At 37.2% G+C, this 14,629-nt stretch overlaps 1 protein-coding gene across 2 annotated transcripts in view; it reads left to right on the top strand.

Annotated features, from left to right (window-relative positions):
- scara5 (scavenger receptor class A, member 5 (putative)) overlaps positions 1-14,629 on the top strand; it is a 97,360-nt gene that overhangs the window by 31,068 nt on the left and 51,663 nt on the right. The window lies entirely within an intron of this gene.

The raw sequence follows: 14,629 nt of genomic DNA, 5'->3' as shown, positions 1-14,629 counted from the left end.
TTCACACAATAAATATCCATCTTTTCAGAACAATAAGGCTACAGTTAAGAACTGTATTTAATGAAAGTGGTTTTCTGAAGTCTTCCTGAGCGCATGTGGTGATATCCTTTACACACTGAAGTTGCTTTAAATGTTGTACCGCTTAAGGCAGTGATTCTCAAATGGGTGTACGTGTATCCCTGGTTGTACTTGAAGGTATGCCCAGCGGTATTTGAAAAAAAAAAATGATATTCTAAAAATAGCAACAATTCAAAAATCCTTTATAAATAAACTTATTGAATAATACTTCAACAAAATTTGAATGTAAGTAACTGTGAAAAGAAAGGCAACAATGCAATATTCAGTGTTGACAGATAGATTTTTTGTGGACATGTTCCATAAATATTGATGTCAAAGATTTCTTTTTTGTGAAGAAATTTTTAGAATTAAGTTCCTGAAACCGGATGTATCTCTATTGCAATCCCCAAAGAGGGCACTTTAAGTTGATTACTTCTATGTGTAGAAATCTTTATTTATAATTGAAGTTTTTAGTTATTTTTATATCTTTTTTTGCAAATTGTTCAGGAAAGACCACTACAAATGAGGAATATTTGGCACTGTTATACAATTTAATTATTTAAAAACTGATGACATAGTGCTGTATTTTACTTATGAATCTTTTTTTTCAACCAAAAATGCTTTGATTAGGGGGTACTTGAATAAAAAAAAAATTCACAGGGGGTACATCACTGAAAAAAGGTTGAAAACCACTGGCTTAAGGGATCAACAGTCTGTAATATCATTGCTTAGGTGCAGTGATTTCTCCAGATTCTCTGAACGTTTTGATGATATTACAGACCTTAAATAGCTCGTTAAGAAATGTTGTTCTTAAACTGTTCCACAATTTGCTCACGCATTTGTTCACAATGTGGTGACCCTCGCCCCATCCTTGTTTGTGAATGACTGAGCATTTCATGTAAGCTGCTTTTATACCCAATCATGGCAACCACCTATTCCCAATTAGCCTGTTCACCTGGGGATATTCCAAATAAGTGTTTGATGAGCATTCCTCAACTTTCTCAGTCTTTTTTTTCACTTGTGCCAGCTTTTTTGAAACATGTTGCAGGTATCAAATTCCAAATGACCTACTATTTGCAAAAAATTACGTTTTTCAGTCCGAACGTTAAGTATCTCGTCTTTGCAGTCTATTCAATTGAATATAGGTTGAAAAGGATGTGCAAAATATTGTATACTGTTTTTATTTACGATTTACACAACGTGCCAACTTCACTGTTTTTGGGGTTTGTAGAAGGCATTTTTTGCACATTTGAGTGGCAAGAAACTTGACTCACTTTCTGTTTAATTGTAGTAAAGTGTCCCCTCGATTATTGGAGGGTTTTCATTACAGACCCCCACTGTAGTAGTTGAATTTCCACGAAGTAAGGATTTATTTAAAGTGGAATTGCACTTTTTTTTTAGTTTTGCCTGTCATTCACAATCCTTATGAAAGACAAGAACACATACGTTTTTTCTTTTTTTATGCATTCTAAATAGTAAATGAAAGCAATCGAAAGTCTGCTTACAATGGAGCCTATGGGAGTCACTGTATTCTGCCTATAAAGCCCAAACATCTACAGAGGTTTTATATACATAATGTAAGTATGTAATGTAGTAACAGGCACATTTACAATAACATTTAATATTTACGTATTTTGATCATTTTAGGACTACTGGGCGCATTGGTTTCACAGTCACATCACAACGTTGGCTTTTTTCATTGACAACATCACTGATTTCTACTCACTGCAGACTTCATGAGAGCCAAGAAACATACACTGAACAAAAATATAAACACTCTCTTTTTGCTCCCATTTTTCATTAGTAGAACTCTGTGATCTAAGACTTTTACTATATACACAAAAGACCTATTGCTCTCAAATATTGTCCGCAAATGTGTCTAAATCTGTGTTAGTGAGCACTTCTTCTTTGCCAAAATAATCCATCCACCTCACAGGCTTGACATATCAAGATGCTGAATAAACAGTGTGATTATTGTACAGGTGTGCCTTAAGCTGTCCACAATAAAAGGCCACTCTGAAATGTGCAGTTTGATCACACAGCACAATGTCACAGATGTCATAAGTTTTGAGGGAGCGTGCAGTAGGCATGCTGACTGCAGGAATGTCCACCAGAATTGAATTGAATGTTCATTTGTCCACCATAAACCGTTTCCAAAGTCTTTTCAGTTAATTTGGCAGTACATCCGACTAGCCTCACAAACACAGACCATGTGTGACCACACCAGCACAGGACCTCTACATCCAGTTTGTGCACCTCCATGATTGTCTGAGACCAGGCACCCAGACAGCTGCTGCAAAAATTGGTTTGCATAACCAAAGAATTTCTGCACGCAATGTGAGAAACCGTCTCAGGGAAGCTCATCTGCATGCTCGTCGTCTTCTTTGGGGTCTCGACCTGACTGCAGTGCGTCGTCGTAACTGACTTGAGTGGGCAAATGATTACCTTTGATGGTGTCTGGCAGGTTGGAGAGATGTTCTCTTCACGAATGAATCCCAGTTCTTACTGTTTAGGGCAGATGGCAGACAACTTGTATGGCGTTGTGTGGGAGAACGATTTGCTGATGTCAACGCTGTGAATCGAGTGGCTCGTGGTGGAGGTGGGGTTATTGTATGGGCAGGCATATGTTATGGACAACGAACACAAGTGCATTTTGAATGCACATAGATACTCTGATTTGATCCTGGGGCCCATTGTTGTGCAGTGCTCAATGTTGCAAGGATCTGTACACAATTCCTGGAAGCTGAAAATATTCACTTTTTTCCATGGCCAGCATATTTACCAGACATGTCACTCATTGAGCATGTTTGGGTTGCTGTGGATCGGCGTATACAACAGCGTGTTCCAGTTCCTGGTAATATCCAACAACTTTGCACAGCCAGTGAAGAGTGGACTTACATTCAACAGGCCACAATCAACAACCTGATCAAATCAATGCAAAGAACATCTGTTGCACTGTGTGAGGCAAATGATGTTCACACCAGATACTGCCTGCTTTTCTGACCCAAACTGCACATTTGAGAGTGGCCCTTTATTGTGAGCAACCTAAGGTAGACCTGTGCAATAATCATGCTGTCTAATCAGCTTCTTGATATGCCACACCTGTGAGGTGGGATGGATTATCTTGGCAAAGAAGAAATGCTCACTAACACAGATTTGTTTACAATATTTGAAAGGAAAAGGTCTTTTGTGTGTGTAGTAAAAGTTTTAGATCATCAACTCACAAAAAATAGGAGCAAATACAAAAGTGTTGCGTTTATATTTTTGTTTAGTATAAATACATCAGAAGTTGCTCACAAGTTGCTCAATACTTGAGTAGTTTTTCACGCGTTACTTATTTACTCTTATTTAAGTAAATATTTCAATGACTACTGTTTACTTTTAATTGATTTGTACTGTTCTAAAGTAACAGTACTCTTCCCTAGGTACAATTTTGGGGTATTTGACTCCCCTCTGCTTTTGACGCTGTCTTGTTGTTGAAATAAAACACATCAAGCTATCTCTAACTGCATTGTAATGGCCCTAAAAGTAATGAATGAGATTACTCGCTATAAGTAAAAGTAACAATGTTACCAACGCTGTTGTTATATGACACCGTTATTACGAACACTGGTCACGCAACACGATATTATTGTGACGACTTTGAAACCAAAATACTGCAGTATCTACAAAACTGTTTCAACCCTATAATCTGTGTTTGATTTTAATGTGCTTTTTAGTTGTAATTTTCATTACCAAATTTGGAAGTGTTGAAATTGCCACATATAATGGCTAATGCTAATATGTAGCATGCAAATAGCAAATATGGGATGGCGTACCTCAGAATGTAGAGCGTCTGACCAGAAACTTCAGGTTTATAAGTTCGAATCTGGTTTACACCAACCTATTCACTGCCCTTGTGTCTTTTGGCAAGACATTTTACCCAGCTTGCTCCCAGTGCCACTAATGTAAATGTAGCTTACGTATAGATAATAGGTTTCTCACTGTCAGTCAATCAAACAATGTTTATTTATATAGCCCTTAATCACAAATGTCTCAAAGGGCTGCACAAGCCACAACAACATCCTCGGCTCAAATCCCACACTGAAAAGCGCTTTGAGTCACTAGAGAAAAGGCGCTATATAATATTAATTAATAATAATAATTCACAAATCCAATGTAAATTAGCATGGAGCCAGCGCATTTTGAAAAGTGGCACCTTACTTTATGTTCGAGTGTCTTATATCAGGCATACTTGCTTTGTTGGCATGGAAAATTGCAACATAACCTTGAGGTAGTACAACTGCCTGTGCTTGTTTGCATGCCAACTGTGCGAGCTTTTAGCTCACACTAACTGCATTACATGTTGTGGAGTGGGGCGTGGCCTGCTGACCTGCAGCAAATCGCGGTGTGCCAGAACCGGCTTCAAGATCAGCGACAGGTGCATAGATGGCCCACCTGGGCCTGCTTGTCGGATCACTTGTCGCTCTGTTAAAAGTCAGCAGCCAGGGAGGAGAGAGTGGTGGGAGTTGGAGCATGAGCGAGAGCGACAAACACGAACCAAACGCTGAAAAGCAAGAACATTTATTGAAAAATAAACAGTATTGTAAACCTGGAGGAGACTGTCATGTCAGTGCTTGGTGGTTCGAAGAACCCGGAGGAGAGAAAACCTCCACACATGTGTATTGTGATGATAACGACTATCCATTTGTATATCAGAGACTTGTTGCTTTGGGCTATAGAGGTTAAAACAAGACCTTAAGTCTTAATTTTATAGGTTTTTATTATAGTTTTTTTTAATATACAGACTGTATATTTAAAAAAACTATAATTATGTGAATAAAATCACATATACATAATATATACCGTATTTTTCGGACTATAAGTCGCAGTCTTCTCCACAGTCCAGCGGGGGGTGAGACCAAAAAAAAATGTATATACACATATATATATATATATATATATATATATATATATATATATATATATATGATAATTTTTTTATTTTAATTTTTTTTATTTTTTTATAGTTTGGCCAAGTCTCACCTCCAGCCAAACTACAAAAAAAAAACGCGACTTATAGTCCGAAAAATACGGTAAGTGATTTTATTAACATAATTTCTTAAAAATTAATTATCTAAAAATCTTTTAATATGATATAATTTAATTCACAATATAAGTTATTTAATTATAAAAATACGATCTTAAAAATAAACTACCGGCTGAAATGTCAGAATCAAAACGTCAGGAACCATACTTGGGAATCTAAAAATTTTTCCTCTCACATTTGAAGGACAAGAGTTAATTTTGTTCCCATGCGTGTGATGTTTGACATCATGAGAAAGCAGCTGCTGCAGCAAAAAAGACAGAAAAAGAAGAGAAAAAAAAGTCACGCAGAAGGGGCGGGAAGTGAGACATCCAATTAGTCCTTACATGTTAATAATGGCCTGAAAGAACTTTGGGTCTGCTCTGCATTGTCTCTGGTGTGTGTGTGTGTGTGTGTGTGTGTGTGTGTGTGTGTGTGTGTGTGTGTGTGTGTGTGTGTGTGTGTGTGTGTGTGTGTGTGTGTGTGTGCGCAGGCATGCACGCGCTCATCAAAGACTCCCACAGGGGGAACTTTTGGACGTTCTCCAGACACTTTTCTTTAGAGAATGACTCCGAACACATTAGTGGAAGCTTTATGTTCTCAGAGTCAATTTAAAGCCGCTGCAGGAACGGCCTGCACATGCGCATGCACTATCAGACTTGCTGGACTTGACAGCATCAATCTGTGCTGTCCATCATAAAACCTTTGTTATTAACTGTTCTGTGTTGCATTTGAGCAAGTGTCATACATGTAAAACGAACTGAAACAATGTTATTATGACAAAAGTGATGGGAGGTTTATTCTTCTGCATGTATTTGGGATAAGTACTTGTTTTTACAAGTGTGCGCCTATAAGGGAAAGATTTCGTTTCAAAGCGGCTCCGAGTGGCATTTCACTGTCACGCTTGCCCTTTTTGACTTTTCCTAAAGAGGCAAAACACATCTGGTTCACATTGCAGCTTGCGTTTTATCTTTAGGAGTTTTTTTTTTTCTTCTGACAAACCCTCAAAGGGAGCTCAAGTGACCCCAAAACGGGTGGACCTGTGTCACTTGTGTGTGTTTTGTATTTTGAACACATTTTCCAATATGAAATCATAAAAAATGGAATCAAGCCGTTCACGGATCCAGCTGTCCCTTTGTTTACTGAAATGTTTTAACATATTTTAAAAACATGCATACAGTAACAATATGGTACATCACATGTTTCCAATTTCTCATTACAATATGTCCGAAAAAGAGTAGGACGAAGCTGAATTTATTTACTCTTATACCCCTTTTCCATGACAGAATGACAGTCATGTTGTGGTGTTTGTTGCCACTGTGTTGCTGTCACTTGTCTGCCTTCTTTTGCGGTGTCTTCTCTCCTACACCTGCGGGAAGTTAGCAATTAGTCGGTCTCACCGTTGCCAGTTATATTGCCTATAGTATGGCCCCCAACCACCAGTCTGGGGACCGGTAGCGGTCCGTGATGCATTTAATACCCGGCCACACCGAAATATTAAATAGTTTATAAACGACCGCCTTAACTTTCTCCTGTCCCACTAAACACACCTATAACTTTGTTCATAGATAATAAAACTCCTCAAAGGAGGTCACCCTTCGTTTTATTTGTTATAACTTTGTGACGTGATACAATGCACATTAATGAACATCTAAAATATAAATGTGATAGATTTTAGCCAAAGGCTGATTTCCATCTGCAGTCCCCAGCAGGTTGATGGTAAATACTACCAACAACCTGTTCGAGATTTTATTGCAAAGAAACAAGCCCAGGGCTCCCACTTATTCAGCTTTATAGTGAGTTCTATTTTTCATGCATTTATTTTTGCTGGATTTGTCTGCGACACTTGAAAAACCGGTCCGTGAAAATAATGCCTAATTAAATAAACTGGTCCCCTGGCATATACGGTTCACTCAGCTCCCACACCCGCTCCACGCACACTTGCCCTACAAATGGCACTCAGCTGTATCCACGAGCTGTGACCCAGAATTCTTGAACCAAATATGCCTCAATATTTCTCGCTTGATTAAGAATCCACACCTGTTGAGATACAGTGTGTATATACATATATATATATATATATGTATATATATATATATATATATATATACATATATGTATATGTATGTATGTATATGTGTATATATGTATATATATATGTAATATATATATTATATATATAATATATATATATTATATATATATATATACATACATACATACAAACATACATATATATATATGTGTATATATATATATATATATGTATATATATATGTATGTATATATATGTATGTATGTATATATATATGTATGTATGTATATATATGTATGTATATATATGTATGTATATATATATATATATATATATATATGCATATATATATATATATATATATATTTGTGTGTGTGTGTGTGTATATACATATATATTAGGGCTGTGAATCTTTGGGTGTCCCACGATTCGATTCAATATCGATTCTTGGGGTCGTGATTTGATAATATATCGATATTTTTTTCGATTCAACGCGATTCTCGATTAAAAAACGATATTTTTCTGATTCAAAACGATTCTGTATTCATTCAATACATAGGATTTCAGCAGGATCTAACTCAGTCTGCTGACATGCTAGCAGAGTAGTAGATTTTTGTAAAAAGCTTTTATAATTGTAAAGGACAATGTTTTATCGACTGATTGCAATAATGTAAATTTGTTTTAACTATTAAACAAACCAAAAATATGACTTATTTTATTTTTGTGAAAACATTGGACACAGTGTGTTGTCAAGCTTATGAGATGTGATGCAAGTGTGAGCTACTGTGACACTTTATTTTTTATTTTTATAAATGTCTAATGATAATGTCAATGAGGGATTTTTAATCACTGCTATGCTGAAATTATAACTAATATTGATACTGTTGTTGATAATATTCATTTTTGTTTCAATACTTTTGGTTTGTTCTGTGTCGTGTTTGTCTCCTCAATTGCTCTGTTTATTGCAGTTCTGAGTGTTGCTGGGTCAGGTTTGGTTTTGGAAATGGATTGCATAGTTATGGTATTGCTGTGTAGTGGTTTGTTGGATTGATTAAAAAAAAATCAAATTAAAATAAAAAATAAATAGAAAAATCGATCTTTTTTAAAAATGAGAATTGATTCTGAATCGCACAACGTGAGAATCGCGATTCATATTCAAATTGATTTTTTTCCCACACCCCTAATATATATATTATGAGTTTTTTGAGTGCCTCAGCATATTTTTAAAGGGAATTGTATGACTAAATTCAGACATTTATTATTTACACCAAAAATACATCCCCAGTTTTGACTCACCTAATGGCATTTTTTTCTTCATGTCCTTTCCAAAAATATCTATTGTAGACCTTCAGATCCACAGACTTTTTTTTCTTCCGAAAAACATGGTGTACGGCTCAAGATGTAGGCCTAAGGTTTGTTTGGCACAGTAATGCTGCCTGAGGAACTCCCACGAATCCTATAATTGACACGCTGGTTATTGCTGCTTCAGTCATTCCTTATTCCGCAGCCAAGATACAGTTCATTTTAATGGAAACAAGCTGTTTTGGCAGTCTAAGTTGTTTCACTCTCGCCGAGTTGTTGGCATCCAAGTGGAGCAGCGTTGTTTATGTTTGTTGTGGGCGCCCTGTTCACTGACTTGTGGCTTCATGGTGTAAATAATTTACAGGGAAGCGCATGTTTCTGCTTTGTGATAGTAATGCAAAACAGTCCAGGGAAAGTACCGTAACATGTTTGTGAAGTTGAAATGAGAAAACATGCTTAATATGTAAATGTTTATATATAACCGACGCCTAGCATAATTGGCCGTGACACATGTGTTGAAAAATGTTTAGAAAGACCAAGTAACTGGTGTATGCTTCCTTTTCTTTTTGTGTATTTTTTGGGTATCACAAGCAAGAGGGAGTCTGAGTAGTTTTAATGGGGTGTGTGTGTGTGTGGGGGGGGGGGGGGGGGTGTTAAAACTGAACTTATCCCTTCTGCTCTGTTCTCTTCTGTCCCGATCACACACCTGTTACTATTGATTACTGCCTTATTTAAGCCTGCCCCTTTTGTTCTTTCGGTCTCGGATCCTAATTTGCTTACACGCAACAAGTGACGACTGCTATTTCTTTGTATCTACTCGCAAGCTTTCGGCTACCCTTTATTTATCCCTAGCTCTCATGCTAGTAGCTTTTGTTTTGCCTTTTTGTGCCCTTGTGCCAGTGTTTCTGTTCATTGTCTGTTTATTAGTTAATAAATCTTTATTTCTTACCGTTCGCTGTGTTCTTGCCCGACTCATCCACGGAAGAACAAATCCGGCATCGCTATGCCCTCCAAACGTCACATTTTGGACATTAATACTTGCATGATGGGAATCCGGATGTTGTGTGTCAGTGTATTAACGTGCCGGTTGGAATAAACACACGCTGGGAAAAAGTTCCGTGCTTGGCTACTTTATGGGTTTATGATAAACCTATGGATAACAGAAATATATATAATAATCTCCTTTTCAGGTGAGAGAGGATGGTAAAGGCAGTCCCAATAAGGCACGCCCCCAAAATTTTTGTCCGGCAGGAAATCGAGGGAAATTCGGGAGAATGGTTGTCCTGGGAGATTTTTGGAAGATGCACTAAATTGGCCCTAGTGTGTGAATGTGAGTGTGAATGTTGTCTGTCTATCTGTGTTGGCCCTGCGATGAGGTGGCGACTTGTCCAGGGTGTACCCTGCCTTCCGCCCGATTGTAGCTGAGATATGCGCCAGCGCCCCCCGCGACTCCGAAAGGGAATAAGCGGTAGTAAATGGATGGATGGATGCACTGAAATTCGGGAGTCTACCAGAAAGTGTGGGAGGGTTGGCATTTATGCACAAGCTACACATACGTAATGTGTTCTTAATTGAACAATATTACAGTCCAAAACAGCACATTTGTCAATATAAACAAATATTAAATAATTATTGCGTATTACTTACACAAGGGGTTCTTAACCTATTTCACCTCAGGGCCACTCTTTTCCACGACAGAGGGGCCCAGGACCCACTCAAATATTAACACTAAATTAGTCATCTTACTGTTGCTATAAATCATATTTAATAATTATATCTAACCTACTTAAAGTTTAACAGGATAAACATTGTCAAGTGATATGAATGCATGTGTTAATCACAAAAATTATTATCAAGGCTTAGGTCAGGCTGGTTACAAAAATAAATATGAGTTAAATATGCATGAAAAAAATTACATGCAATTACACAGTGCTAAAATGAAAACATTTTAACTAAATTAATAACTATTAATACATCCATCCATCCATATATTTGTTAAATAAATTGTCATTAAAATTTAAGTTAAACTAAAATACAGCTTCACCACTTTAGTCATATTTTTTGCGTTAAAGAAACTTCTCTAAACTTATCCAGGTTTGATTTTGTCATTATTGCCACATGTGATGGAAACGTGTATTACAACTGAGTACCACTGAGGCCCATGCGCAACACAGCTGAGAAACAGGTATGTCTTGGCGGCCCTCGAGGGGGCGCTCGCGGCCCAACAATAGGCCCTGGTCTGATGGTTTAGAAACACTGACTTACACATCCAAAATCTCCAACATTGTTTTTTTTTCTTTTGTTTTTTTTTTTCTAATCTGCCAAGGGCCGATAAAAAAACTAACCCAAGGCTGTACAGAGTAGCCTCATTTGTTGTTATTTTGTGGAATAATGACGCTATCGCACACTGATGTTTCTGGTCTGTTTACTTTGGGAGCGCTGTGTCACATTAGCGCTCCAAAGCATAACTCTTCATCACACTGTCTTTTTAAAATGATTGTTATTGTTGTGTGAAGTTGGTAGAGACAGTTCTCCATCTGTAACTGTTTTGTTTGTAGTATTTTTAATGAAGTCATGCATCACACTGAACGTAGAAAGCGCTTCTGTCTCTAGTCCTTTCAACTAATGCAGCATATTTTGCACAGGTTTCCTGTAAATATTAATAACTCAACAAGAGTTGGTTTCAAGTTAATTGCATTCCTGAATGACACTATGTCTCTGTGTTGCATTCAAAGCGCAGTTGGACAAGACAAATATCCTGCGGAGTGAATCCTGGTTGCTCCATGGTTACGAAGCCAGAAATTTAGCTTCCTCACTGGACTGCTGACTTATTGGACATTTAGCAACCAAGTTTAATACGCGTTAATAAGTGTTTTTTTACTTTTGCAAGCTGTGAAGAGTATACCAAAGCAGCAGGTAAGCAGCTGTGAGGCTATTTCAGCTGAGAGGAAAGCCACAATTACAACAATAGTTTGACATTGAGTCGATTATTGTCCCTTGGGAGAATGGAGAAATACAATGAAACTAAATTATCTCAATATTTAAAGTTCTGACGCAGGCTTGGGCAGTTATTTTGACTTGGGGGCCACATTTAAAGGGGAACATTATCACAATTTCAGAAAGGTTAAAACCAATAAAAATCAGTTCCCAGTGGCTTATTTTATTTTTCAAAGTTTTTTTCAAAATTTTACCCATTCCGGAATATCCCTAAAAAAAAACTTTAAAGTGCTTGATTTTCGCTATCTGTGAAGCCATCGTCCATTTTCCTGTGACGTCATCCAGTGATGCCAATACGGATAGCACAGCAAGATATAGCGACATTAGCTCGGATTCAGACTCGGATTTCAGCGGCTTAAGCGATTCAACAGATTATGCATGTATTGAAATGGATGGTTGGAGTATGGAGGCAGATAGCGAAAACGAAATTGAAGCAGAAACTGAAGCTATTGAGCGAATAGCTATTGACGCTATTCGGACATGTTTGCCTTAGCATCGCCGGTAAAATGTGCAGACCAACGATCGGAAGTTGCGCATCTTGTGAAACTGGATCTACTTAAATCCATTGATTGGTAAGTGTTTGTTTGGCATTAAATGTGGGTGGGGGGAACGCTGGATGTAAATATAGTTTCAAATGTACATACAGCTAGCCTAAATAGCATGTTAGCATTGATTAGCTGACAGTCATGCCGCGACCAAATATGTCTGATTAGCACATAAGTCAACAACATCAACAAAACTCACTTTTGTGATTTAGTTGACTTTATCATTGGAAATGCATCTGCAGGTTATTCATACATCGCTGTGCCATGTCTGCCTTAGCACCGCCAGTAAAATGTACAGACAATGGGGGTCTGGCGGCAGATTTCTTTGATTTTATCGTTGGAAATGCATCTGCTTTGAGTGTAGCAGGATATCCACACAATCTTGCCATCTCTGTAGTAGCATAGCTTTCGTCGGTAAAGTGTGCGGAACAAACGACTGACCATTTCGTCGGCTTTCCCCACACCCTCGTATTTTGAACACATTTCGTCCAATTTTTTGCCACTTTCGCATCTTTGGGCCAGTGGTGCAACTTGAATCCCTCCCTGTTAGTGTTTTTACACCCTCCGACAACACACCGACGAGGCATGATGTCTCCAAAGTTCCAGAAAATTGTCGAAAAAATGGAAAATAACAGAGCTGAGACGCGGTGTTTGTAATGTGTTTGAGAAAATGGCGGCTTTATTACCTAGGTGACGTCAAGTTCTGGCGTCATCGCTCCGCGAGGGATAAATAGAAAGGCGTTTAATTCGCCTAAATTCACCCATTTAGAGTTTGGAAATCGGTTAAAAAAATATATGGTCTTTTTTCTGCAACATCAAGGTATATATTGACGCTTACATAGGTCTAGTGATAATGTTCCCCTTTAAAGAAAAAAATGTGTCGGGGGGCCGGAATATCTGTTTTTAGGAACAATAATACAAAGCCTCACAATAATGTCTGATTGAATGCTAAAAACGTTATGACAGACCGCCTTAAAAAACTTAATGGAATTTTAACTTTTTCGATGAACGATAAAACACTGAATATTGACAAAATAAGAAGGTCACACCCCCTTTCAATCGACATATTTTACAATCGAGTGAAACCCAACAAAAATGCAAAAAAAAGGGAAATATGAACACGAAAGGTACAAAATAAACCCACCTACAATCTGATATATCACAAAGCTTTAGTATTTTGTCGTGAAAATCTCCTTCCGCGTCTGTGAAAACGCTTCCCACCCACACTGCTTGGTGCCTCATCTTAGCTGCTGTGACGTAGGTTACCATAGTAACTAATTAGATGACCATAGTAACAAATTAGATTATGATAGTAACTAATTAGATTACCATAGTAACTGGTATATTATCCAAAAGCGCTCATTCCAACGTTTGAAATACTTTGTATAGTTCAAGACTTACGGTCATTAGAAAACATGACTGCACATCATAATGGTAGCTACACTTTCAAACCTTGAATATCTAAAAAAATGTTTTTGGAAATGTCCGGCAGGCCAGACTGAAAAGCTTAACGAGCCCCCGGGCCTTAATTTGCCCAGGTCTGCTCTGACGTCTTTGTTAGGCTTTTTGCAACAACTACGGGGTGTACTTGCATGTAATGCATTAACTTGCATGTAATGTAATGCATTAACTATAATACTACAGTTGGCGTAGGCTCAAGCTTCCCCATAGTAGAATTAAAATGCGAGTACAGTACATCATACCAGTATCATTTTAGTTCAACATGTTGTTCAGTTATTAAAAGCCCTGGAAAAGGTTGATAAACCTCCCAACACCTTATTTATAAGTCAATCAATCAATGTTTATTTATACAGCCCTAAATCACAAATGTCTCAAAGGACTTTACAAACCATTACGACTACGACATCCTCGGAAGAACCCACAAGTGTTACATAAATGCTGCAACCGTGACCAACCATTTGGTTTCACAGTTTTGGTGTTGAAATGTCACGTCAGAGGCAGGAACACAAGCGGCTGTCAATCACCAGAAGGCAACAGCCAAAGTAAAAAATATTTTCAGGGAGCACAGCTGTCCAATAAGAGCTTTAAAATATTCTTTTGTCAACATGACCACATAAACCAATGATAAATGATACATTAATTATAACATACATTATTACTGTGCAGTGGAAAGTAAATCTCCAAAATCCTTTTTAAGTTTGTTTTATATCTCAAATACGTTATATAGTTCATCTGAATGTGTTTCATAATTTTTTTTTTATTGTACAAAACTAGTAGCTGTCAAAATGTGGGAATACAGGCTTTTCACTGGAAAGCGGCCAATTGTTCATCCACATTGTAAGGACAAATATGTAAAATAATAATGAATTAAAATACAGACTGAAAATTTTAATTGTTGTCAATAAACATATTATTTTAAAGACATATTATTTATAATAGATATTTTTTTTTAAACTAACATAAAAAAATGCCTTTCAAATAGAGTTTTAAACCTCACAAATACATAATTGACAGTACTTTAAGTGGTTTTCACTCTGTGCTTTTTTTTCTTAATATCCCAAATAGTTTTTTATATGGATGAATCGAAATGTTTTTAAGTTTTATTCTTAAGATAAATGTAAAAATGTGGAGATACATGAAAACCATCCAAAAAACGGCAACTATACT

Source organism: Nerophis ophidion, linkage group LG05, assembly GCF_033978795.1.
Source record: "Nerophis ophidion isolate RoL-2023_Sa linkage group LG05, RoL_Noph_v1.0, whole genome shotgun sequence".
Lineage (NCBI taxonomy): Eukaryota > Metazoa > Chordata > Actinopteri > Syngnathiformes > Syngnathidae > Nerophis > Nerophis ophidion.
The sequence above is the reverse complement of the archived record's forward strand: the minus strand, read 5'-3'. Positions and strand labels throughout refer to the sequence as shown.